This window comes from Grus americana, chromosome 9 (genome assembly GCF_028858705.1).
Source record: "Grus americana isolate bGruAme1 chromosome 9, bGruAme1.mat, whole genome shotgun sequence".
NCBI lineage: Eukaryota > Metazoa > Chordata > Aves > Gruiformes > Gruidae > Grus > Grus americana.
Window position 1 is genome coordinate 6,863,160 of NC_072860.1, and position 27,916 is coordinate 6,891,075.

Genomic DNA, 27,916 nt, shown 5'->3' on the forward strand with positions numbered 1-27,916 from the left:
GAGCAGACTGTGAAATGTGGATAAAATCCTGAAAATGAAATTGTTTTATTGAAGGAACTAATCTAAATGCCTCTAAGATGGAAAGACTGAATATGAAAGAGATGTTTCTTGAAAAAAGTGTATTGATAGCAGCTTAGTATTGTGCTAATGAAAATGATTTCAAGATGCTTTCTATTGACCATTAAAACCACAGTATTACCATTATTTAGTAAGAAAGACTGACATAAGACTTAGACCTATATTCTGAAATCCTTGAAATTACATCTGCTTTAAAATGACATAATTTTTTTGTTACTTAGTATCCTATCATTTCTATTCCAATTAATCTCTTTTGATTTAAATCTTGTCCATAAAAATGTTAAGGGGAAAACAAACGGTATAAGCAAAATTATCCATTTACTATAGCTCAAAGTGGTAATGGTATTGTAATGTAAACCAGTCTTATCTCGATAACGTCGGGGTAAACACTTTATCCTTCTTGTTATTCAGTCTTTTAGACTATGCTCACTTAGTTGTTCAGTATGCTGTGGGGAAAGCTGATATCCACTGCACATCAGGAGTTTTTTTTAGCAGAAGAGGACATCGTTACTATTTGATAAATGGCAATCAAAATACATTTACATGAGGGACTGAAATGGTGGTTTTCAAAGTATGATAAAGGAAATAGCAATATATCACTGCGTACAGCTAGTCCTGAATGATAGATTTTGTACCCTATTGAGTTAGGCTGCAGACTTCTTCCCAATGTGCATACATGGAGCCTTGGCTTATCTGTAACTTTTATGTAGGCTTAAAAGTATATACCAAGTAAGAAAAGAAAATTGAAAATAAGGCTGGATCACAAAGTTGTGCCGTCTCTGGAACAGATGTAGTATCTCAAAGTGTACTATGCTAATCTGGTGTTTGCCTAGACCTATTTGTCTTCGTTGTCTTGGACGTGGAGTACTGAACTGAAAACCAGAAAGTCATCAACTTCACCCCCAGCTTAGTCCCTACACTCTAGCTCGAATAGTCAATTGTACTAGAACAAATTTGTGTCACCAGAGTCCGGTCTTAATTCACATGGCTCTTGATTCTGTAATTAACAGTGTTGACCTTTAACGGGTACACTTGTCACATTTTTCTCATGTTTAAAATAGAGCAATAAAGCTTACTTAATTTTATAATATAATTTGAAGATTAAAGGGTCTGGCCTCATTATCACTGAGGTGATTCTGTGCAAAAATGACTATTTCAGTGGGCAATAGAGGGACTATGAGACAGAATTCAATTTTTATCATCTTTCTTGTGTCTGGTTCAACAGTGACCTGATTACTGGTCAACCCTCTATTGCAGTTGCAGCACTTTGAGGCTACGTGACACATAGAGATTCTGTTGTTTGTTAAAATAATGTTTTAAGATACTGTTCTTACCATTTTTTTCAGGAAGTTTTCATTTTTTTTTAATTGAAAAATTGCAATCAAGTAGTCTTCGTACTTGATGGTGAAATTCCTGTGGAGTTGATTGTGAGAAACATGTATTACTTATTGTTAAGTTGTATTTTTTGTTCTTCTGACCGAAAGCCATTACAATGTCTGTCTTACTATGTTGTCTTTAACATATAGAAAAAGTCATGTTTTAAAACAAAAAGCTGGGAGAATGAAATAATTGGGTGTATCTTTATAGGGAAGTACAGTTGGACCTGAGTTTGTGCTGCCTGTGCTAACCTTGGTATTAAAATTATGAATTTGCCTCAGTTCTTGGTTGGCCTGACAGCATCTGAATCTGAACTGGCAAATCTGTGTGAACATCCCAGTTCTGTATTCTGCAACAACCGAGTAAATGGGCTGTTTGAGAGCACCAAGTCTATCTTTGTGCAAATGTTTCCCATGCTGTGAGGCAATATCCCAATGTATCAATATATATCTTTGTACTGGGATAGGGTGATGTGACCCTTATAATTTTAGCTATGCTTCAGAATCCTAAAAGATAATATGTGGCTTTGGTGAGGAAAAGACAAAGAATTTTAAGTTGGATGGGATACAGGTTTTTCAGGTAGGATGGCAGAAAGCTGTGCTAGTGTTGCTGAGAAGGATCTGTATGGACATATAGCTGCTGAATGTTTTCCTGGGCAGCAGTAAATGAGTCCTGTAGCAGTGTTTGAAATCAAGTGGATGGTGAGGTGCCTAATTCTGAATGACAATCAGTGCATGTTTAATGTGAATTTTTTCCCCCTTACCCTCACAAATTAACTGCTTGATGCCATGTCTGTTTTCTCTATACAAGGAGGCAAGGTAAAGCTGATTGGTTGATCTAAATAGCTTTGCTTTCCTCTTCCCTTCCCCTGCCTTCTTCCTCTGCAAGGCGCTATGCTGTGGTATTTTTGGAAATCCCTCAAAGCACTCAGTTAAAACTATCATGCTGTCTGGAATGGAGCAACGTAGAAGGCCTAACCTATGTTCTGTTGAAATCAACAAAAAAGCTAATTTTGACTGCAGTGAGCTTTAAATCAAATGAAGAGGGAAACATTTCAAAACCTTACCTAGCTACCTTATTGAAATAAGGTTTTGACTAAGTGGAAAAAAGTATTTTGTCTGTTATTTTCAAATGATGAAGAAAGTTCAAGATTAACAGCAAGCTCTACTTTCTACAGCAGGTAAGTTAAGCTGGCATTCCTTTGCAGGAATGTGGAACAAGAATAAACTAGTTGTCTAGGCTGAATTCAAAGAATCACATTATCTCTGTGGGTTTTTTTTCCAAAGTAAAAATAAGAATTTGCAGACAAGTCTGCAAATTTGTTTGCAATCTCTCCTTGTCTCAGTATTACCGTTACCTGAAATCTGCCCGGTGACTTTAGTAGTAGCCCAGACTTCTCAACTGTTCTGTTTGTCTTTTCCTACTAAGGTCTTGAGGAGTACTCTAGGTGTGAAAAGTATGCTGACAAAATTGATGGTGAATGAATTTGTGTGGTCACTGTAACATTTCCATATGATTTGTTTTTTTATTTCCCAGACTGATTTGACTGTTTAGAGGACATGAAAACAGCATTAAGTGGTTAAAACTGTAGCATTTCTAATAAAAATTATGCTTGTGAAATTCCCTGACCTATGAAAAATTGCTAATACCGTAGTCAGTGTATCATATCCCTAGACTTGTGGTCTCTAAACAGTTAAGGGATTTTCATTATGAATGTTATTACTACTGTTCATTTCTAAATTCAGCACTATTGAGGGAACAGGCAATTACCCACCACTCCACGTATTCCCTGTTGAGCTTTCATAAGTATATTTTGTAAAGTGATTCACCTCACTCTGTGTTGTGAATCTCTCATGTCTCTCTCTGTCATCAGTAGTCTCTTTTTATAATGCATACGTAATATGTGTGTTTATAGAAAGATGTTATATAGAGTTACATTTTAATTGACTTTTATAAATTTTTTTAAGCGTGAGGGAAATTTATTATTCATAAAACTGAGATACAACTAGCTGGGATTAGGCCTACTGCAGATGAATGTTATGCAAGCCCTTCTGTGTAGTTCCACCAGTGCTTGGTGATCTCACCTGCATAATTTCTTGCTCTACCTATTTTTCATCTCGCTTGTCTCATATTTATAAAACAGACTTTCACTGCGCCTTACAAGATGCTTTGTATCTTGTTGTAGCTTAGTGATACAAAGCTGAAGAAAAGTGTGGCCACTCAGGTCTTCCAATTCTTTGGAGTTAACAGAATGATTATCTGAGCTGTTGTATCCCTGTGATTGATCTTGTCACACTAAAGTATTACTGGCATTGGCTTGATTATACAGACAGATATTAGACTATAAAATGGTCTACACTTAAAATAGCTTTAAAATGCCAACAGAAATGTCATTATTGGTAGCAAGACTGCATTAATACAGAGCATTTGGAATTGCTTTCTGTGAGGGGGGTGTTCCACAGAGAGTTCTTACACATTTCTTTTCATTGTGTACTCCTCAGGATGCAACTTTTCTTATGGCTTTGGAGTTTCAGCATGGTGCAAATGCTGAAATTATACTTGCATCATCCCACTGATAATAAGAAGTATGATTTTTCCAATGTGTAGAGGCAAATCTGAGGGAGCGGTTAGGATGTCAGTCTGACGGGGTCAAGGGGAAAAGAGTGGCAGAGACTGGTGTCAAAATGTATGTTTTACATCTCAGAATGGTCCTTCTCTGAGGAGAAAAAGGGGCTTTCAGCTTTGGGGGAATATGAGAGACACGGATGTTTTTTGGAATTTGTTGACCTATGCAAGGAAAAATAAACTGAAATGTGCCATGTCCAACCAGTCACTATCAGTAGGAGAACATTCTCTGCTGTTGTGTGAGCACTCAACATGACAAACTCCTAGTCTCATTCTTTGCATACCCTTCTGTATTGCCCGGGGAAGGGAGCAGAGCTCCTTTAGGGCTAGCTCACTTCATAAACGAGTTCCTATCAGTTGATATATTTACATATCTTGCAGATTGCTGTGCCACCGGACAATAGATATTTACTGTCTGGCCAAGTAATGCTGGCAACTCAGATTTTATTGTTAAATTAATTACATGTTTCTGAAAAAGCACCAATTTTTGAACAGGTTTTTGTGTTTTATGTTTTTCATGTGTTTTTGAAACTCATAGCTCTTTATTCTAGTCAAATGAAATCTACTTTTTTCATTACGCTAGTACAATACATTTGTGATCCAGAGACCATCCTGATATAGACAATGTGACTACTGCCTTATCAGAAAACTTCTATTATCCTTCCTTACTACTATATTTGATAAATGTCTCCACTGATATTGATGAAACTCTCAGGAGAGAAAAGAAAACAGAGAAAAAGGGAAAAAAAAAAAAAAAAAAGAGCTCTATGCTAGGTGCAAGCATATTGAATTGCATTTGAAAGAGGGGAACGCTGCGGAAGATATGAGCACCAAGTGCCCCTTTATGAAAAGGTGGAGGTTTGTCCTCTGTACCTGTGTGCGCCATCTATATTATTCACCTTCTCTTACTGGAAATTGAAACTTCTGCATCTGACTGGATGTGCTTGAAAAGGCAGTATTTTAATAGACCCAGGTACTTTAAATATAAAATTAAACTGCCGTGCTGCCAAGTGTGGCATAGATTCCATGCCTCCAGATTGACTAATTACGGACGGCAGTAGTTTGAAACCGGCTTCTGTCTCACAAGACTCAGATCAGCTCTTTTTTTCCACCTCCCACTTTATGTTATTGTTAACCAGCAAAAGCTTTAATCATCCCATTCTATCCTTATCTGCCCTGCAAGAGAACAGTTGCAAAAATGACTCTCTGCTTCTAAACTGGTTTCTCATTCAAAGGGACCTAATAGTGGACAGATGGCCAAACCCTGGAAAATGAAAAATCAACAGGAAAGGAAAAAATTCCCTCTGCCAAATACCTCTGGGTGAAGGGAATTGGGTGGGGGTGGGGCGGAGGAGAGGGGATATTTTATTCCCCTCTCTTAACTTGAACAAATCTGCCAGATTTTCATTTTGTTTGGGTCAGATTCTCTGCCCAGTGTAAGATTTGGTGGAGCATTATCTTCTTTATCTCTTTCATCTCTAGGATTGCTTAGCAAGGCATTTTGATGAAAATGTGCCCTAGGTGTTCTTTGAGTTCAAGCTGCAGCCATACGAATGAAAAATGACAGATGGGGCCATTTGAGTGAAATCCATCTGCTATGACAAGATTCCTTAGGGCAGTCTTTGCGGACTTGTTGGAAGCACCCAAGCAGTGAAGAATTCCAGTGGGTTAATGCTTGCACTATTTTCCTGTTAATTCATTTAAAATTTAGAAAACTTCTGAAAGTAAATGTCCTCAGCTGAAACACTTGCAACTCCATGAGGATGAAATATCCCTGCTATTTTGTTAATTGAACCACTCAGAAATATTTCTTGAGATTACTTTTTTCCAATTTTCCAATAAAAATATTTCAAAATGTACTGCATTAAAACTAAACCCAAATCTTCACATTTATAGAAATTAACCAAAAATATTTGTTGAAATTTTCATTCATGAGCAACTTTGATATCATGTGGGATTATTATACATGCACCTTGATTTAGATGTGATTTTGGTATATGCTTAAGAAATCAGAAAAGATTCCCCCCCCCCCCCCCCCCCCGCTCTTTCTATAATTGAGAGATGTAGTGAGGTGTGGGAAAAGGACTCCAGTCAGGATGCATTTGATCATACTGTGAAAACTGACATGGGTTATAGGTGAGGACACGCTACTGCAGTGTTATTAAAGTGTTCTAGGTGCTTGCACAGTATATTTTTCTCACTCAGAATCAAAGTATAATATTAATATTTTGGGGTCAGCAAGGAAATTTTCCCCTGAGTCTGATTAGCCAAGAGTCTTTTGTGGATTTACTCCTGTAGCACTTAGGATCTGGGATTCTTTTGATATTTCCTAACAAAGTCCCCAACACACAACGATGAAATCACCATCATGCTACAGAGCTGATCTGTTTTCTTCATGTGCTGCAGTGTAGCTGTCATTGGGTGTCTTCTACTGTCAGGTCTACCAGCTGTTAGAGGCTACTGGGCAATATTGTTTATCTTGAGCTAAGTATGGGTATGCGGACTAAGTAGAAACTTTGTGGAGCTTTCTGTTAAACGTGCTGCCGTAATGCAAGCTGATCTCTGGCAGTGAGGATCTAGACTTGATGACTCGTCTCCTTTCAGTCTCATGCTATGTCCTATTCATCAAAAGTGTCCTAAAACTTGCAATTAACTGGATTGCCAGCTCAAGAAGAGACAGTGTCTCATGATAGCTTTGAGTGTAGTGAACTGATTTGGGGTGAGAATCAACACTTGTTCACTGAAGGAAAAGCATTGCAGTCATACAGATCAAAAGTGCAAAGAACCTTTCTGAGCCAATAGTTAAGCATCTTCTCACTTTCAGGGACCATACTGGTCTTGGTTTGTGTCTTCATTTAGATTCTTCAGGCCACATCGATTTAGTGCAGATTTCCACATGGAATATTTTGAGGATGGATACTAAGATGGTACCGCTGTTCCCTGGTACTTTAATGGCAGAACCTCAAGTACCTTTGTATTAGAGAAGACTTTAGCTCAAGAGAAACAGGTAGTTGCTGCTGCTGCTTCTATATCCCTTTCTTGGTTTTGCTTGAAGTTCAAATGGGAAGAAATTTTCAAAACTTAGTCATTTGAATATTGGTGTGTCACCTAGGTTCAAAAGTTTCGGTCATCATTTTGATCCCAGATGATTCATACCTACAAGTAGAACAAATAATTTCTTAATGTGATGATGAATGCAGTCTTTGAGTCAAATGAACTTTGTTCTTGTTTTCCTAATTTTTGGGTCATTTATATATATGGATAAAACTGGCAGAAAAGGGGTCACTGGGCTGTGAATTGGCAGAGGATAAGATCAAATAATTGTGGGAAACAAGACAGGAATTTGTTTGGGACTCGTGCATGGTCCACAGCATGAGTTTACCTGTGCCTGCCTTATTGAAGGAGAGCAACACAATTCTTGCATAAGAAATCCTTCTCAAGGTATTTAGCAATGAAATTAACATAAAGTGAGCTGGCTAAAGAGCTATAATTTTGCTTGCAGTTACTCATTACTCTGTGGTAAATCTTCATTTGGCTCTACAAGAAATATTCTTCATTTTAGTGTATTCATTTAGGAAAATCAAGGAGTTACTTAATATGCAGTTTCCATATATTGAAACATTCTTTGCATTCCTTTTTGTTCCTCCAACACTTAGTGAAGTGTGTTTCAGCATAATCAGCCTCCCAGTGGATTCTAGCATGAAAACAAATCTCACTTTAATTTAACAAACTTAGGTTTGCAAGGCAGTGCAAGGAAATTAAATTACTTGTTTGCAAACACAACCTCCTTTCTCAAGAAACTTTTTTAATATCACTTGCAATTTTCATGTAACTCTTTCCATTGTCAGTTTTTAACTGTTGTGGTTGAGCCATTAATCAAAACCACAGGCAGGTGGGCAATAACTCAGGCTTTGTCAGGGATAGGTTTTACTGCTTTGGGATTTTTAGCAGAGAGTGCATTTGTGGTGACTAGCCTAGATTGTCGGCTCAAGGAAATGTGGGGATGGTGTCAAACTGGAGCTCACTCATCTGTAAGGTAGACTTACTAGACTGTAGTGGTTATAGTGGGGGAGCTATTAATTTCATTTATACTTTGTTGTGGGACTGGAAAAACCATACTATCTATGTCTTTCACATGTCCAAATCATTCCATATATATATTGAATTTGAATATTCAATATTTAAATGCTTTGTTTTACAGTTCACAAAACCTCAGCTGCTTTTGCTTTATGCCAGTGCTAGGCATAACACCCTATAGTGTTTTAGCACCTTCCAGCACCTGTGGAAACAAAGTTCTGTTAAAATTATGCACCCTTATAGAGGAAGCCCATTTCTGTAGAAAAAAAATTACCCTTTTCTTAGAAGGAAGCACAAAAATTGTGGCGTAGGAGCAAGTTATTTTTTCAGCATGATGTACTTTATCAGAAACATTGATTTATTGACTCTGAAAATTTACAGAGAAGTATACCAGCCTTGATGAGCCTTTTGTCAAGAGCATTTCCTCGGGTCTCTGATGAAAGTGATAATTTGAAAGAGAGATCCTCATCAAGCTCATAGCCTAGAGATTAATATATTAGACTTATATGTGGGATCTGGAGTCTCATCTGGATTATTCATATCCTAAGTGATTATTTTGGAGTTGCCTTCATACTAAAACTGTCTTCCTGATGTTATCTGCTCTGTTGTCTTGTGCTCTGTTTATTTTTTAAAATAAATAAATCTTGAAATGTTTTGGTTTTGTTGTGATACAAAATAGAAAATATTTTTGAATGTTTTCCAAAGCCAGAAAACTATTTCTTTGCCATCTTTATGTGGCTCATTTCATATGCTGTTCCTGCAATGCCTGGCTTCCTTTGTCTCCTATGGCTGTGGAGGAGAACAAGGGTTCTCCTCCCCTGGTCAGTGTGGTCAGGGCTGCTTGCATTGTCATTCTTCCACAGAAGGGAAGGGATTTGTCTGACACTCCCACCTCTACACAAGAAGCAATAAAACAAGGAGGCAAACTAGTCTTCATGGTAAACATGGCAAGCACGGTAAGCAGTACCTCAAACATGAGGAAAGTAAATCTCTATCTCCTCAGATTAAGTGCTTTTCTGAATGACAGTTCCTTATGGATCTTTCATTGGGATGATGTACAGCATTGGTTATTTTGAAGGACTGCTCTTAGATAGAGGTAATCCCAGAGCACTGAGTGTTTGCAGCTTTGGTATATGGGCATTAAGTCACAGTAATATGAACACAAGAACACAATTGTGTGGACTGTAGAGATGCCTGAGATGGCAAGTTAGATCTCAACCAGTCTCAGCAAGGGAAAATGTCATAGTTGATATTTTAGAGAAAGTTATTCACTAGAATAAAGGAATGGGGATTTGAGAGGGAGGTCTTTCCCTCTAGACCGATCGACTAAAGGAATTTTCATTAAAGGTAGTTCTTGTAGATAGGTACGTGTACAAGGAATATCTCTTTGAGGAACTAAGGTGGTTGTGGAAGTCTGCTATTACATGTCTAGTTGTATCTCTACCTCTGGCTCCTCTGAGTGAAAACAACCGCTGGCATTAACCTGATTATGAAATTGTAACTGATCAAGTTTGGTATTATCTCAAACTAATGAATAGAGTGTATGTTAAAATTGCCTATTACTATAATCTCTTTTGGTTCTCTGTCCTGGAGCATATAGATCTGCTTTATAGATATGAAGTAAATACTTGCATTCTTTCTTTTTGAAGAAAGAAGGAAACCATGCTGATGGACACACAGCAGCTTTCACTAGGGTGCTGAAATAGGAATGAAAAAATATGAAGATTTCTCTGCTTGTGTTTGTGCAGTAGCAGCAGTCCACTCTGGTGTGTGAGAGGGTTACCTGGGTACTAAAGACCCTGTGGCATAAAGTCTCTGCAGTTTGAGTTTAAAAAGCCTGTAGATGCAGGCTGTAGCAATCTGATATTCTCTGAATATAAATGGATCTTCAGGATGGGGGGGAAGGGCACAATGTACACTCTGAAGAAATAACTCTGTAATACGTTTTTATCAGTAGTAAAGCTTACTACATGGGCAGGTACTTCCTGCTTCTCCATTTCCTTACTCCACTGTCCTCATTGTACTGTGGGGTTATTGTAACAATGCTGGACTGATTTTGAACTTTTTCTACCCAGCTTTGTTTAAGCTTATATCCATTTTTCTTGAACTATCTATCCTATGTTTTACAAATCTCACACACACAACTGTGTTCTCCGTGCAATTCTAAAATTCTGTGGGTAAAAGATAACACTTTTTCTCCCAGTCTTCCTTTTTTTTTTTTTAAGAAGAATTATTGTGATACTGAAGTAATTTAATTGGTGAGCAAGAAGTGAGTACCATATATACTTGATTCTGTCACTGGGGAAAATATATGTGAATGTGGAGTAGATTTAGTCAAAGTTAGCACCACCCTGCTTGAGGAAAAATAATAATAATGCGTGACTGTTACTAACTGAATAAATGAATGGATAAGTGAATTAGTTTCTAAAGGTGATTGCTATATGATAGCTTTTAGTGGGGAGAAAATAACTTCCTTTCAAAATAAATCTTTTCTGTAACCTACTCAAATAATCCCATTACCATCCTAGTACATGCAAGTAGATTTTAATGTGGTTATGATCATCTTTTATATCAGTACATCACTAAATTCACATCTTATATGGCAAGGTCAGAGCAGCTAGTCTAATGCATTGGAGAGAACTGAAGTAACCAATGCATAGACTGTATAGCAAATATTAATTTCTGGCAATCTAATTTTTTTTTGTTTTTTATATGCTATTTGCCCAGCTGCAGGTGTGTAGTGTGTTTCACCATAACTTAGCAGATAAAGCATAATTATGAAATTATTTTGATTTTTACAGGATACTGCCTGCAACTTGAAATCCCTACTCACTGCTTCTGTTCTTGTAAGCCCATCTCTTCTCCAGTGAGTTATCCCAGTGTACTCCATGCAGCCTTTTGGATAAAAACAAAAAAAAAATCTAGCAAAAAGGGTAACCAGTATGAAGGATTACAAATGACACTCCTATATCTACTCTTGATGCAAGTAGAGCTCCCTCTGACAGGCTTATTTTCTGCAGTTGGCAGTTTGGCACTTTACATGGCAGATAATCTATGCAGATACTGATCCAGCGAATTCTTCTGTCTTAATATGTTGAAAATCTACAGATGTATGTCCATAAGTCAATTAACTCATATTAAAGACTTAAGACTGGAACATTCAGTGCTGAGTGTGTTCTACACTCCTTGGCCAAAACTGTTTAAACATGCATCTATTTTATTAATTGTAACTAATACGTGTTGTATAAAAACTAGATAAGATGTGATATTCTCCTTATTGCCCCTAAATATTACAGTTTTGTCAGTTCAGTTAGGAATGTGTAGCAGAGATGGGAATTGTCCTGTTGTCTCACTATTATTCAACTTAGCATGCAGCTAATTTTCAAAGTATTAGTTTTAAGCTAAAAAAAAATATTAAAATGTCATTGTTAAAAGTTTTAAATTGAGACTGTTACATTAATTTCAGTAGGAAGTAAATGCTGTGGTCATCTTTTCCTCCAGCTGAATTGTTTCCTCTCTTAAAAAAGAGATGTCAGATCTTTTTGTCAGTTCAACATTTCATTCTACTTCAATTACATTTTCAAAAGAAAGATAGAGCATGGAGGCTGATGAAACCAAACACTGACATACCATTACTCTTGCCTCTTAACTTCAATTAAAAAGTTCCTGCAAAGTTGTTGCTTTTATTTGCCATTCACACATTTCAAAAATGTTACTATAATAAGGTCAGTAGAGATAATAGTATTTGTGTACTTGTCTGTTTCATAATTTTCAAGTTAGTTTTGAAAAGCAGAGACTCTTACTGTGAATACATTCATATGACTGTCACCTTGCATATGAAAAGCAGTTTACCTTAATTACTCCACCTCAAAGCCAGATTTAGAGAAAGAAGGTCTCATACTCCCAGCCAGAAATGATTATACTTAAGTCTTCAATATGTGGTACTTCCTAGAAAAATTTTCTTCTTCCATGAGGAAATGTGGCTGGACTTCTCCAGGAACAAATGGAGGACTTGGAGTGTCTGTCTAGTTCCTCTGTGTTCCCTTGCTGCAGAGGGGATGAAAATAATACCATCTTGAGTAGTAAGTGGCCTGAGAAACCCAAAGGCAAGTCTTTGCCCCTTGCAGAAATAAGTGGGCAGGTTCTTTATCCAGTGGCAAAGTAATGGTTACAAAATCATCCATGAGGCTTTCTAGTTTTGTCTGTTACGCATATATAGTATCTATACTGTATATATGTACATAGGGGATTTTATCACTCTCCTCATTTTCATCTCCAAGTTCTTTTATGCCATGCTAATTACTATTCTGTCTTTTACTTCTGTGACATGTCTTTGCATTATCTGTCACTTTTTGAGCTTCCAGTTGCTATACATTGTTAAGGTAAATGATATCTTAACTGACAATTTAATAGATATTTTCCTCACTAGTGACATAGCTCTACCTCTTTTCATGTTGGTAAAAAAGAATATAAGTGGACAAGTCTCTTCTCTATACTTCTTAATCTTACACACCTCAAAAAAAAAAAAAAAGAAAATCCATGCCACTGTTAGTGCAAATAGTAATACAAATAATTTTTCTACTGCTTAACGTACAAAAAAAATCAGTAAAAAATATATATATATTTATAAACACCATATATTTTCATATACGTAGAATTAGGGCTTACAGGTCTTATCAACCTGACTAGCATTGTACTCCTAATTTTTAAACACCTCATTTTTTAACACCCACATGGAAATCAAGGAAATGATACTACTTAAAGTAACAGAATTATGGCTACAAAGAAAAGCTGTAAAAAATATACTGTCTGAATAAAATAATTTAAAAGGAGTATTTAAGAGCTACTGAGCACGCACCTAGAAATGTTGCTCAGAATTCTGGTTTCATTCCTATAAAAGGTGCAATGAGTAATATTTAAGTTGGAGATTTGAGAAAATCTGTAAAGTACTGAGGAGAATACAAGAACTTTAAACAGCCACAAAGCTACTTGTACTGTCTTCAAACAAAAGAACAAGGACAATATGCTTGTTTTCAAATACGGTTCCTGTACAGAGAAAGAATATTAAAAAATGGTTTTATATCTATGATTTGCTCATTTTAAACTGTCAGAATAGCAGGGGGTTTTTTTTGTAAAAAAGCTTACTATGTACTTAATTTTCTCCTCCTGTTTGTGTAAACAAGCACATGGTGTGCCTAGCTACTAGGGCTGAGCAGGTTGGGCACTTCCAGTAAAATCTGAAAACCAGTATCACATTTTACAGTCTTTGAGATGTTTTCTTATGTATTTCTCCTGAACATAAGAGGAATACCTGCATGGACCTAAATTTATTGCCACTTTTAAATACAGATTTCATGGTCCTAATCTTACCAGAAGTTTTGAAAGTATTTACATTCATGAAGAAGAAGCCCCTCTGAAGCCAGTCCATGCTTGAAGCTGGAATATGGGGCATAAAATAAAAATTTCCAGATTGAGTGTATTTTTATAGTGAGTCTGATGTCTGCATCACCAAGGGGAACAGTCTAATGTCTTCTCCTCACAGCTGAGTAGGCTGAATGCTTTGGATACCAGAGGAATATCCCGGTATTGAAGACAATCAAATGGCAGACTTCAGGTTTGATCTGTTTCTTGTGTGTGTTACTGTGGTGAGTTCACCTGCCAGATGCCTGCCTAGCTGCTCTCTTGCTCCCTGTCCTCAACAGAACAGGAGGAGAAAATAAGGAAAAAGCTTGTGTGTTGAGATAAAAGACAGGGAGATCATTTGCCATTTAGTTTCACAGGCAAAACAGACTTGCCTTGGGAAAAAATAATTCTATTTATTAACAATTAAAATAGATTTGGCTACTGAGAAACAAAGAAAAATTTAAACTATTCGTTCACTCCATCCACCACCCCTTTTTTCCCCAGGCTCAACTTCATCATTCCTGAGTCCTCTACCTTGTCCTGCACCCCTGGCCCCCTAAGTAGTGCTGGGGTTGGGGGAAAATGGGGACCTATGGTTGGTCTTTAACAATTCCTCCCTTCTGCTCTTCCTCTTCGTGCTTGTCCTCTGCTCCAGTGTGAGCTGCTCCCCAGGCTGCAGTCCTTCAGGATAAACCTGTTCCAGTGTGGATCTTCTCCACAGGCTGCAGTTCCTTCAGGGAGTATCCACCTGCTTGTGTCTGTGGGATGCTCCATGGGCCATGATGTGGATATCTGGTCTGGTGTGGCCCTCTTCCTGGGCTGCAGGGAAATACCTGCTCCAGCACCATCTTCCTGGGGGCTGTAGGGGGGGTCTCTGCCTCGGTGCTGGCACCATCTCCTCCTGCTCCCACTCTGCTGCTGTTGGGGCTGGTTCTCTCACTGTCCCTCGCCCCTTGCTGCTGGGTGACGTTTGCCCCCCTTTCTTCGAGGCGTTTGCCCCCCTTTCTTCGAGGCGTTTGCCCCCCTTTCTTCGAGGCGTTTGCCCTGAGGCGCCACTGGCTCCTCTGATTGGCTCAGCTGTGCCCTGTGGTGGCGCTGCTGCAGAACTGGCTGGAACCGGCTGTGTCCGGCTCGGGGCAGCCCCAGCCTCTCCTCACAGAGGCAGCCCCACCCCGCCAACACTTCACTACCTACACTCAATGGAGTAAGCTATTATTTTTTCATTTATTGTTAATAAAAAAGCAATATTCAGCTTCTTCAGGGATTAGAGTGGATGCACCTGCAAATTATATTTAGAAAAACAGAAGTGTAAATTGAGAGAGAAAAGGAGAAAGATACTTTCCTCTGGGACTGTTCAATACTCTGTGGAAAGAGATGAGGAGCGTTGTTTACCAGTAAGTAACTGCATTATGGCATCTCTGTTTTATGCCTATTAAGGTGAAGTTTTGTGGCTCTACAGTTCCTACCAGCATGCTTACTGTGTCTTCCTAGGAAAGCTTTTGCCACAATTCAGTTTATGAAGGATACAATGTAATGATGGATTAATTTTAATTTAGTTTTTTTCTTATTATACAATAAAGTTCTGCTTTGGGAGGTATTTCTTTAGAGATTAAACATCATCTTGAGACTTGAAAGCGGGGCATGTGGGGCAAGCAAAGAGGATGAGAGGAATGGTGCCAGTTCTTTGAAGTTTGCCTTGTAAGTGGAATTTCCAAAGCTTAAGTTCCAATCACTTTTCATCCAAAATATTTGTATCATACCACTTAAATATAAACCATCAATTTTTCCTATTGCTTTGGAATTTCAGGAGATGTACTTAAGGATTTTGAGACCATCTGTTAGCAATTAAAGATCTTTCAAAACAAAAACCCAAGCAGCTGGTTATCTCTGTGAGTTGTGACAGCCATCTTGGGGTGCCCTCAGCTGAGGGCTGTGAGCCATCTGAGGTTTGCTGTTCTTGCAGATTTTTTTCTTGTGTAGATTTTGCCCATTTGAAAACACAGAAGTAGCTGAATTTTGAAGCCACATTAAGAATTATACTCCTGTTTCAAGGCTAGGATTGGGCTGCCAAATTTTATTTCATTGTGAAGTCCACATTAGGTAGAAGCATTTTGTCTGGTTGGTTGTACGCTTGTTTCTGCTGAGCTTAGAACATATCTCTTTGTTCTGCAGGTTTTGAATCCATACTAGTATTGTTAATTGCCAGAACTGGGACTCTGAAAGTTGGGAGGTAGTTGAGAGACTTCTGCCTTTCACTTGCACTTACTGCCTCCCTGATGAGGCATAAGTGATCTCATGAGTACTCATGATTTCATTGCAAAGTCAAACTGATGGTAAAGCTTTGACTTTGCACTGGAAGAGATTTGGAGCATTCCTGAATTCAGTTGCAGCTCAAGTGATTTCTTACAAATGTTATGAATTGTGTAATGCAGTCTGAAGATTACAATATACTCTTAATTATCATCATTTAGAAGCATATTTATTCATAAAAAAGAGACCATATTGTTCACTTCAGCATTTGCCATGAGACTGCTTACTGTGTTAGATCTCCAGTGGAAGTTTGATACAATACCACTATGCTTATATACCTGTCTTCTGAGAAATATCTAGAAGAAAATGATAAGGGAAAGACCTTAAAGGCTGGTTCTGTCTGCATACAGCCCCTTGTAGTAACTGCTGTTCCAGATGAAGATTGATAAGAGACATTTTAAAAGCATAAAAACGTACCCGTCCATTTTCTTTTTTCAATGTAGCCCTGAATAGCTTCAGCCTGATCCATCTGAATGTGGACCATTCCTTGTGGAGGAGAAATTTGTATTGATATATTGTGGCCATTATATAAAATTATGCCAAAACTATCTAAAAAAAATAAATCAAAATATTGATGTAGAAAGTAAGAAAGAGAAAAAGGTAAGTATACTGCAGTCAATATCAGAAACAGACAAGGATAAATGAATACAAACATTGACATGTACAGGAAAAAAGTTTACTGTTACCCAGGCAACAGAAAAAAAACAAGCAAGCAAAAAAACCTCACCCTAACCCCTGAATCTTACTAGATTTGTAACTTGCTGTGTATAAACACTGATGAATAACAAAGCTCATTGCGGCTATGCACCATACAATCAGTCCTGCGAGACTCATTGTGGTAGTAATATTTTTCTATGTACCAGTCTCTCTGCTAGCAAAATGTTCTGCTGTGAATGACATTGTGAATCCTTTTGATGTTCTCTGGATCTGAACATTCTCAGCCATGTGCCATCAGTCATAATCTCTTGCGTAAAAAGGATTTTTATTTTAACCTTGTTTGGTTCAGAAAAAAAAACAGTTACTCATTTTGGTTAGTGCTAATGCTTAGGCTGTTACAGGGGATAGTTTCAAACCACTGCACTTCATAAACATGCATGCTGATTAGAACTTTTATTTTTCATAATGATCTAGTAATGTAGTGATAATGCAAGTAATAGCCCATACCTAATGATTTTGTGTCCAAGGACTAAAAGAATTACCAGAATATGTTTAGTGCCGGGTTCTGAGAAAGAATTGTAAATAAATTTCCTTGTGCGTTAAGATACTTGATTTCTGATTCTGCTCTCTTCTGAAGACGAAGTAGCTAAACCAATGTTCCTGTTCAATGTGCAGAATGTATGTGGAACAAGATGACAATCTGTTTTGAAGGCACACAGCAGAAACTGGGTACCTGGGATGAAGGTTCATGTGGACTCCTCATTAACGTTTTTGTTGCAAACAGTGCGAGTGACTGTAGGATAAAACTAGAAGTAATATCAGAAACTGGAAGAACAAATTGAATTTTCAAATTAATTTAGACAGACTTGGGATCTTACTGGGATTAATTCACCAAAGATTTTTTCTATCCTATTTCCTAGCTGTGTGAAAACTTGATTGGGGCTGGTATTTTGGGCTAAAACTAGAGTAATCTCAATGAAGTCTGTGATACTATTTCAGATTGCTCTGGTATAGTTGAGATGTGGAATTTGAGACACTGTTTGTTGCACAGAAGCTTTCTAAGTCTGCAGAATTCTCCAGATATTTGTTGCATCCTCCAAATGAAATCAGCCTCCTAACAGATGCCATTCAAGGGGAGGGTGAGGGTGTGGGAAGATTTCACTTTCTTGTATGTTGCTTTCCTTGTCTTTGTTTGGGTATTGATGCTGGTATGAGATAATAATTACAGAAACACTGTAGCCAGTGAAACTTTTGGCAGTAGCTCTGACTTACATTGGTTTCAAGTGTTTGTGAAATTATGACTTGCACAGAGTTACTCTTCCTACTTCCGGTAAAAAAAAGTTTAGTAATGAACCTGACCAAAACATTTCTCTCTAAAATATAACTGATTTAAAACCCAAAGAATGCCATGAGTGATTTTTACAAATACTTTTTTCTATTGTTAAATCCAGTGGTTATAATTGATTTGATGTGACATTCATTTTGTTCCTTTAAGCCCATTTTTTTCACAATGTCCTTCAGTCAGTGGCAGCAAAGACTAGAAGCTGCTAGTGCAGAAAAAATGACCTGCCTTTTCCCTCAATGCTCTGTTAGTTCTCTGATTTTGCAGGAGACTGCGGGATCTTTGCACCGTACTCTCTGCATGATTATATGCCAGTGTCACCTCATAATGTTACAAAAGATGATAACTTTCCTCTTGCAGTGCTTTCCCTGCAAGTGTACTGAGCATGACCCTTGCACTTTACCTCCTCAGCCTACTCCTTAAGGGTTGAGGATCATGATGACTGAAAGAATGGAGACTGCTAAAAGTGCTTCTGCTCTTAAACTACACTGTTAAGATATCTGAACAGGCTCTATTCCTGAACAGTGATTAACAAACAAACCAACCCAACCAAAACAACTTTGTTCCATGGAGAAGAAGAAAAAAAAAAATCCCAACCACCACCCCACCACTCCCAATCCTAGACTGCAAAATGTTCATAGACTCTAAATATAGTGGTGATGGGTTGTGATCAAGGGGAGGAATGTGGAAAGCAGCTGAGATGCTACTTTGAAGAGAGATTTTAACTTGATGCACCAAGCTGAAAGTTTGGAGTAGTTCAGGAGCTGATTCACAACTGGGCACCAAGTCCCTGCCTTGGGGGAGCAGAGTTATCTGTCAAAAACATAGGGCAAAAGACAGGGCACAAGGACTTCAAGCCATTCAATTGCCATCTAGTACTGCAAGTATGGCAAACTTTTGAGCTTATAGTGTCTATAGATTTGTTGTCACCTTTAAATCAGTTGCTTAAACTCGAGTTTTTCCTTATTCTTACTCCAATGAGAATGCGATCTGCACAATCATCTTAGTGTTTTCTTTTTTGTTCAGTTTTATTTTCAGCAAAGAGCAGTGAAAGGAAGAAGAATTATTGCTGATGTGAGGTAGGAGAGAACAGGTTAGTTATTTTGTTAACATGGCTCTTATTTACAGTAGTGTTTAACAAGGGCCATACCTAGCAAATTCAGTGACTTTTTTCTGCATTCCTCCTCAAAATGATATAAGCACAAGGCCCGTGTGTTTTTACCACTTTGTTATGCAAATGTGCTGTGTAGTATCAGTGGTAAGACTGATGAAAATATGTGAGGCATTTGTTAGGGTAATTTGCTTGCTATCATTTCCCTCTGTCATCTGCATCTTGTTAAAATGTATGAACACACTTGATACATTTGAATAATCTTGTCTGACGTGTATCCATGAGAAGCAGAAGCTCCCAAAGCCTTGCAGAGCTCCTGTAAGATCTGACATATGTGAGCCCTGCTGTTTACCCTCTGTGAGTTGAATGTGCTGTCTTCCAAGCTTTGGTCATACCCAGAAAGGACTAGGAATGGTGAGCTACTGCTCCTGTTGGTAGATTCAAGTTGGTATCCTTGATGTAAAACCATTCAGAGTTTTGCTTTGAAAAAGAAGATGCTTTTGAAAGATTGTCAAGCCCTGCTCTACATGTCCTTTTTGGCAACAAGTTTTTTTCTTCTTTGTGTTTGGGGACTACTGATATATGAGACTAGGCAAATATAAGTGGTCCTCTTTTGCCCCTTCTTGCTGAATCATAGCAGGTGGCTTCAGTTGCTTTAAACATGAAGTGATTTGAACTTGTAGATTCTATTACTGATACAAATTCTGTAAAATATTCTTTTTTTTTTTTTTAAAGCCAAGTTAGTCTTTTTTTCTCATTTAGTCTAAATTCCTAGGGGAAAAATATAGATGACATTTTTCACTCTATTTGTTTTAGGAAACGTGGACTACCTTAAATTGTGTTCCTTTCTTTTTTCCCTGTGTTTTGGGTTTTTTTTTTTCTCCTTTTTCTTCATCTGTGCTATAACAGTAAAGGTTGATGAGCAGTGTTGAAGATATGCTGATATAAATGCAGGCAATTGCCAAATCCTTGTATCAGCCTTGTTAAATGCATGTTTACATGATGGTGTGATATCATTTCTGCATTTATGTAGCTGCAGGCACTTTCCAGGGTTCCCAAGCTTGATACAAACATTCAATTAACTCTGCCGTTTCTTGTTATACTTTTATATAAAACAATTTTATGGTTTTTTTAAGTGTCATTGTGAAGTTACCGAGCATAGATTTTGAATGAATGAAGTTTCAAAGTCATCAGAAACCTGGAGTTAAATATTTTTTGTTGTGTGTTTTTGTTGTTGTTGTTTGGGTTTTTTTTTCCATGAGATATTCTGTACAGTTACAGGCATGTTTCTAGTTCAAATAAAACTTGTAACTGTTGTACACGTCAGCTGAGGACATGACATATTCAGATCTTTCTACCTTTGCACAGGGGGTAGTACATGTAGGGTGAGGTCTTTAGGACCTTAAAATGCAAATAAGTACATAAAATTTGTAACTGTGATTTGCTGCGTTCCTTCTCTTGTCCTTTCAAGCAATGGCCTCTCCAGATCGTGCAATGAACAACCATCAGTGTTGACCCCTGCAAAATACATATTTTGATGCCTTGCCATTTATGATATGGTGGTGTTTCTGCATTTATGTAGCTGCAGGCATTTTCTTCTATGTTCTGGCTTATTTCTCCCATAGAGGTCTTGACTCCTGTCAGAAAAGCCCAAGTGATCTGATGGGTGCCCACCATTTTAGTTTTGGCATAACCTGCCGGTTCTGCATAAACTAATAGAGAAGGTTCTTACAAGGCTGGTGAGGTAACAGATTGTCTTAATTGTTTCCTTTTTATTGTTACCCAGCATATATGCTCATTCATTGCTATGGTTCAGGTGTGGTTATCACAAAGCTTTATTTTATCCTCTATTGGTTTTTATTGATGTATATTTTCTGGTATGGCTTTTTATGTGTGCTTGCCTTTGAACTGTAGTCGTTTGTTCCATGTATTTTATATTTAACATGTCATGATAACCTCCTATTTTGGAGCCAGAACCTGCTCTCAGGAATGTTAAAAACCAGATGATCAGACCACTTTTCTGTTAGCCACTCAAATGTTGTGAGGGCAGAGTGTCCTTTGAATATATCATTGAACACACAATCAATGGACGAAAGACTCTGATTATCACCAATTATTTCTGAGGAAAGGAGCCTCAGAAGAAGAGTATCCAGAGAGCTCTTACTTGAAATTGATACATAGAAACTGTCTGGAGTTGTTGCTTTAGGAAGCCAAGAAAAAAAGTCCTCCTTTGTCACTCGCCTTTTCAAGTAATCATTGGCTATCACCAGGGTGACCTTTTGAAATACCAAAAATAATGATTTCTGTGATGTGAAATCTATGAGACCTGAAATATTGGGAAAAATTGAAGTCGAAGTTTATTTCTTGAAAATATGTCCAGGACATTTAACCTTTTCTTCAGATTTCATAGGAATGATTTATATAGTTGTATATTTTTATGCCCAAACCTAGTTTTTCAACAAGTTGTAAGGAATATCAGAAATGTGATTTTAGTCAACTGTTCCTTTGACAGCAGCCACTAAAGTTAATGTAACAAGATAAGCTGGCAGCTTTTTTTTTTTCTTCTTCCTCCTCCAAAATGGAAACTTGGTTGAAGTCCCCTTTCAAAATTCTGTTGCTTGCTCAAATGCAGATAGTATGTGCATAATGAGGGGTAAAACTGACAGGACGTGTCTGTCACTGGAGTAATGAATATCAAATAATCAATTTGAAGTGAATGAACTGTAAAATATATAATTATCATTCATTGTTCCATACCTTTTGCAATAAAAAAGCATGAAATGAAGTTTGCAATAAAATGTGTCCCATCTGCAACATTGTAGGACAAAAGCTGATACGTCATGGGTCAAAATCAATCTTATTTATTAGCAATTCATAGAAGTAGTTGATAATTAAAGACAAAGTGATGAAGCTGAGAAAAATAGTGTTTTGTACTTAGATATAAGACTTAACCAATTAACTAAAAAATACCCAAAATGTGTAGAAAATGCAATTTCATTTTTCTTCCATCATTCTGTCTTCCCTTTGACAAATTTTTCTACACTGACCAAAGCCCTGGAAACCCTTTACAGCTGGTATCAGTAATTAAGAAATGATCTGTGTAATTATCAAGGAATACTAATAAGTAATGAATCGAAGCTTAGCTGTTTTTAAGATTAGGCAGACAGAAATGAATGCTGAATGAATTTACAGACATAGAGAGAATATCTTATGCAAGTACTCATGTCAAACTGTTCTGAGCAATTAATTGTTCTAGTATTATATAATACTTTTGTTGGAGGAAAAAAAAATATTGATTGCATCCAGTCTTTCAGAGTTTCTTAAAATTAGATGTTTTTTCCGAGACATGTATTTTGGTTTTGGTGGAGAAATGTAGCTGAGTTGTCAACTTCTAAACAATATGCATACAAAAGAATTGTGGTGCCTGAGGGCTGGATGTCCCGTCTGTCTAACCATTGATTATTTTATTCTTGTTTGTCTGCTCGGTAGTCCTTATAGCCCATTACATAATATGATGGTTTATATCAAGTTTCAAACCAGCAGTTTTCCATCATCATTTTACTTTTCTTTGTTTGCTTTATTCCTGTCAGCAGACCTAGTGGCTCGTCCATAACTCATGGTCCACATGTGACTTTCATGGAGTTCATGAGACTCCAGTTCCCAGAGTGCTCATATAATCTGACAAGCAGCAAGGCTGTGCTAGAAAAGGAGGAGGTGGTTAATCTTAATGCTGATTGTTGGGAAGAAGAGCAAAGTAGGAATCACTGTAGCAGATGTCACTTGGTTGCCATGCAAGTGAGTGAAACATTCCATCCCACAGCAGAGAAAAGGAACCTGATGGCATTGTCATCTCCCATCTGTGACCCAGTTGCAGACTTTCTGTGGTTTTTAATGATGATGAGGTTTTACACAGTCAGGAAGATTGGTCAGTCTTGCCATAGTGTTTTCTTTTCTGTGAGGTCCCTTGTACGTACAGTGTGCCACAAGTCTAAAATCATTTCAGCATTGTTTGAGTAGGGCAGAAACACAGACAGGAACTGATCTTTTTTAAAGGAGGAAAAAATGAAAAAAGAAACCTTTGAGTAACATTTATGTTTGTAACTGAAAGGTGATGCAGAGCCCAGAATGCTGGCTTCAGTTATGTTGAATAACAGAGCAAGGAAAAAAAGGTAACCCATACATTCAGATGATCTCTAGGTTTCTTTCCTCTGTTTTGATACGTCCTTCCTCACTTGTTTATGGGGTCACACTAAAGTGAGAGGGACAATTGTGTTGGGAGGTTACTTGGAGTACTGCTGGAAAGCTGTCTTAAATCATTGTGGAAGTTGATAGATTGCTGTCATTCCTAAAGAGTCTGAGGTCTAAAATGCCTTTTGGCACTGTGGTGGGAGCAGTATGGGGACAGGAATGTGTTATTTGTTGGTGCAATGTCATGGTCCAGCTCTCACTGGAACAGGGATTAGTGCTTGATAATTATGACTCCTAATACAGGCAACTTCTGCCACACTTTCACTCAGAGCACCAACTGTACTCAAAATTTATTATTTAAATACATAAATGTGGATATGAGGAGTGAGTATTTGCTAGTGTATGCGTTGTGTTTTAAAACTAGGCTGTTGGCCACTTAATTTCTATGTAAATAGACTGATATGTTTCAAATCTTCTAGAAATTAGGAGATATCCTGAGGATGCTGAGGGGGAAGAGGAGAAAGAAAAATAAGAGGTCATTTTCAGGTTGAAGTGTAGAAGAGACAGGTGAGAGAGTTCTGAGGAAAGAATACACCATTCGAGTAGGATAAATGATAACTTTAGGTTTAAATCTGTAGAAAATGTACTGAGAGAAAGAAGATTGCCTTGGAAAAAAATAAAGGCTGCATTGATAATGAGGAAAAGCGTAAAAGACAATTACATTAAATATTGTGTTATAAAGTCAGAGCTGCTTATAATCAGAAACAGTCTCAAAGCTTAAAAATATTTATTTCAGGCAGTTCCTAGGTCTAAACTAAGCTGTTAAAAGAAAATAAATGAACTAGAAAAAATTAAAGTGTAGATAGAATATGGCTGAAAAATGCAGTATTGTTATGAGAAGCAGGATGTCTTTATGCTTGACATACTGATTATATAGCCCATGTAATTACTTGAATTCTTCTGTCTTGGATAGCTGAAACACACAGGTCTTGACTATTAGAATTTCTGGAACACCCACATTCCTATTGGATTTTATGGGGAGACAGATTTTTTTCTTTTTTGAGTGTGTAGAATCTTCAGTCAAGGACCACAGACTAATAAGAGGCACTGTATAAAAGTGAAAAGAAAGTTGGACCCTGTCCCAAAAAACTGTTGTTCTTTAGGAGAAAATAGACAATCTGTAAAAAATGACCATCATGGATACAACACCACTGTAGTGATAGCAAATCAGAAGACAATCCCTCGTTATCTTTATTCTCCCTACCACATTCCTGCTTTCTACTGTGATTGACACAGACAGCACCATCAATTAACATCTGCATTGTGCATTCATGGTTGTAAAAGTTATGTAATCGTTATTTTCTTAAAGTATGGAATCATGTAATAAATGCCAATATTTTAAGGCATATTCTGGAGAGAGGTTTGGGGTGAGGGTGGACAGTCAGTTAATAAGTTAATATATTTATTTTGAGGTACATTTCAATTTATGAGAAATCTGAACACAAAATATGGAAATACTTGCAAATGGACTTTATTCTGTGTTTCTCTGTAGTGCTCTTCTGCCTACACTATTGATAGTTGGTTTTACACTTAATTGTTTAATCTGAGGATTTTTGTACATGAATATTAGACAGGATATCCTTATATGAAACTCAGTGATTTGTGTATAACAGATGTGTATGTCTTGAAGTGTAACAGTGTTTCTGGTATGTGTAGTCCATTTGTAGTTTAACTATAATCCTAAAATGGTACAAGACATCTGGAGGATACATACTGTAAAGTTTTCTTAGGTCCCAGACTCTATGTTTCTGTGCATGGTCACACCTTTCCCTTGACCTTTCAGCCTCACAAGCCTTTGCTCACATAAATGTGTCTAGAATTTATCAGTATCTCTGTTTCTTGCACTCTTCCTATTTTTCCCCTCTTCTCTTAAAGTATTCGAGTTTCTTGGTTTTCATTAGGGAATAAAGAATCACTTTTTGATAATGCAGTCTTTATTTCAAAACCAACATGGCTTATTTGGAAAGAGTAGTTGCCATAATAAAGAAAAGGATCACTAACACCTTTCAAGATAGCCTGGGGTCCCATCTTTCTGGATTAAGTAAAGGACAGGTAATTTAAAGCAATACCTGTCCTTTATGTAATCAGGTTCTCTCTACTGGAATATCCGTCAGCACTTGCTCTATGGAAATCTGTAATTTTGAACAAATAAAGGAAAGATGAACATCACTACTTTCTTCTATTTTAAAAAAACCCCTACTCCTCCTTTAAAATCCATGGCATTAGGATTTAGCTCATTTCCAAATGTGTAGGCTTATGTGTAGGAGCATGGGAATTCAGTGAGATTAAATTTGTGCTAATACTCAAGAGTCAGTGTTATCAAAATAATGTGGCACAAAATTTTATAAAGGCTACAATTTCTTAAGATTTTTTCATTTATTTTAGCCTCATAATCTAATAACGGGTTTAACTTTGAATTTTTCAAAATACCATTCTCAACTGCACCATATTGCTGAAGTTCTTGAGACATAATTGAGTAAACCCTAAGTTACTCTAATTTCCATTTTTAAAACTTCAACTTAAGTTACTATTTACAATGAAAAACTGTTGCTAACCTGAGTGATAAGGTGCTGAAAAACTAGTACTTTTGAAAATCTGCTCAGCAAATGTTAAAATTCCTGGTGTTGTGTAATAGCTACAATATTCATTTTAGAGATGTCATAATTGAGACCATCCATAGGAAGAAATGCCAGCAATTGGAATTCCCCGATTTTAATATTTCAGGTAGAGAGGCATTATATGTGCAAATTTGTTCTTTAGTTAAACATGGAATCCTGCAGATCTGTAAGTCCTCAATGAGGTCTATCTTCGGTGCTATTAGGGGATTACTCTTGCTTTTCTGCATAATCATTGATTATTTTTGCTTGTTTCCTATGGCAACACACTCTAGATAAAAATGTTTACTAGTGATCTGTATATTCCTCGGTATTGCTTTAAATATCTGGATTATTTACAAGATATTGATATCTAGTCCATGAAACAACTGTGCTGGAATCCCTGCTCAGATAGTATCATCTGACGGAACTCTTCAGAGGATATTCCTTTATTGTTTATTTAAGGAATAAAGACTAGACTCAGGTTTATTTCAAATGCATTCTGTAAACTCTCATAATGGCAAAGTAAATCCATGTTCTGAACAGCTTTCAGTCCAAATGAAAAAAAGATAAAGCATGTAAGAATGGGGCAGTTTCATATAGTGAACGTGGAGTTATTAAATATTGAAGAAAGTTAAATGAAATGATAGAGGGGTTAAATATTGTGAATGTCAAGGTTTTATGTATTTTTAAATGAGAATGAGACTACTCATAAGAAATTTGTGTTGAATTAAAGGTCAGCATTGGTAAACAAGATAAATGAAATGTTTTTTTGAGTACACCTCAATACATAGGAAAACACAACCTTCTTTGTTTATGACCTGTTTCTGTCCTTGTGACATGTATGAAAACATTTTTATGCTATTAGATACTTTCCCCCAAGATTTCTAACTGTACAGACTTTCAGGTATGAGGACTTAATCAGATGTGTGCTATTGAAGTTCCTATGGCTAGCTGTGGGACGGACTCATCATCTAATTCTAAGTTTCTTCCTTTATATATATAGTATACAGGCAACTTCCTGGTCTGAACTTTGAGGCATATAGTCTGTGTTCAGAATTCAGTTGTGCATTCTCTGTAGTCTATTTGCTATGACAAATATCAATAGATAAATTTATAAGAACTGGACACCTTAATCAAAGAGATGAAATCTCTTTGTATTAATAAAAATAACTTGTAAACTTAGAAGCAGTTTAAGGCACAGAGAGCACAACTATGTGGTCCATTACTTAAAAGATGACAATGAGGCACAGTGTAAAGGTTTATTCTTAGATGCATATGTAAATTCTAAATGTGCCTTTCAGAAATAAGAATCAAAAGTAAAAATGCTGTTAAGCGTTTTATGTATCAATATTATGAGTAGAGTTTTATGAAATTTGTAGCTAGACAGTTTTTCCTGAACAGTACGGGCTTGGGTTGACCAGAGCATTCAGTATGTTCCTGTTAAATGTTTACTATTGATCTGGTCAGTGTTAAAAATATTTTTCTCCTTCACTCCAAAATCCCCACATTTTTACAACAGAATCAAGTATATTTATGGTTAAATAAAGTTCTAAGCATGTCAGAATCAAAACAGAGTATTTAGAAATAGCCAATAGATTACTGCCTATTATTATTAATTTTGTTAGACAAGGCGTTTGATGCTTTTGGTCAAATAAGCTTGTAATAAGAATGAGCTACTAATAAAGGAGTACTCCACCTCAATTCCTCCCTTTTTTTTAATGTAAGAACAAGTTTTGTTAATGGGAATTGTCACTATTGAAAGGCCTTCTCTTGGGGGCCTGAAAATGTGCTTATGGCAGCAGACTTTCTTGTGCAGTCTATTTCATGCAAAATAGGTTTTTGTTGTGCAGTATGATCAAACCAATGCCAACTTATCTGTAGGAACTCCACTGAGTAATTTAACGTTGCTGAGAAGCACTGCTTATAATGTATTCTTTAGTTAAAATGTTCTCCAAAATGTTCACATCTCATAATCACATATCTTAAATCATATAAATTCTGCTTTAACTGAACTTAGTGTCAAAACTCAAATTGCCTTGAGACAGGAATTTCACATTATTTTTTTATGTAAAAGCACATAAAGCATTATGA

General features: G+C 37.0%; 1 protein-coding gene across 3 annotated transcripts in view; it reads left to right on the top strand.

Moving 5' to 3' along the window:
* Positions 1–27,916, top strand: part of CLSTN2 (calsyntenin 2) — a 387,192-nt gene that overhangs the window by 127,083 nt on the left and 232,193 nt on the right. Inside the window, exon 1 of one of the 3 annotated variants that reach the window (XM_054835710.1) lies at positions 2,567–2,635. The exons of the other annotated variants lie outside the window; for them this stretch is intronic. The gene's annotated coding sequence lies outside the window, so the exon portion shown is untranslated. Of the gene's footprint in view, positions 1–2,566; positions 2,636–27,916 lie in introns of those variants that run through there. 3 annotated transcript variants of the gene reach the window in all.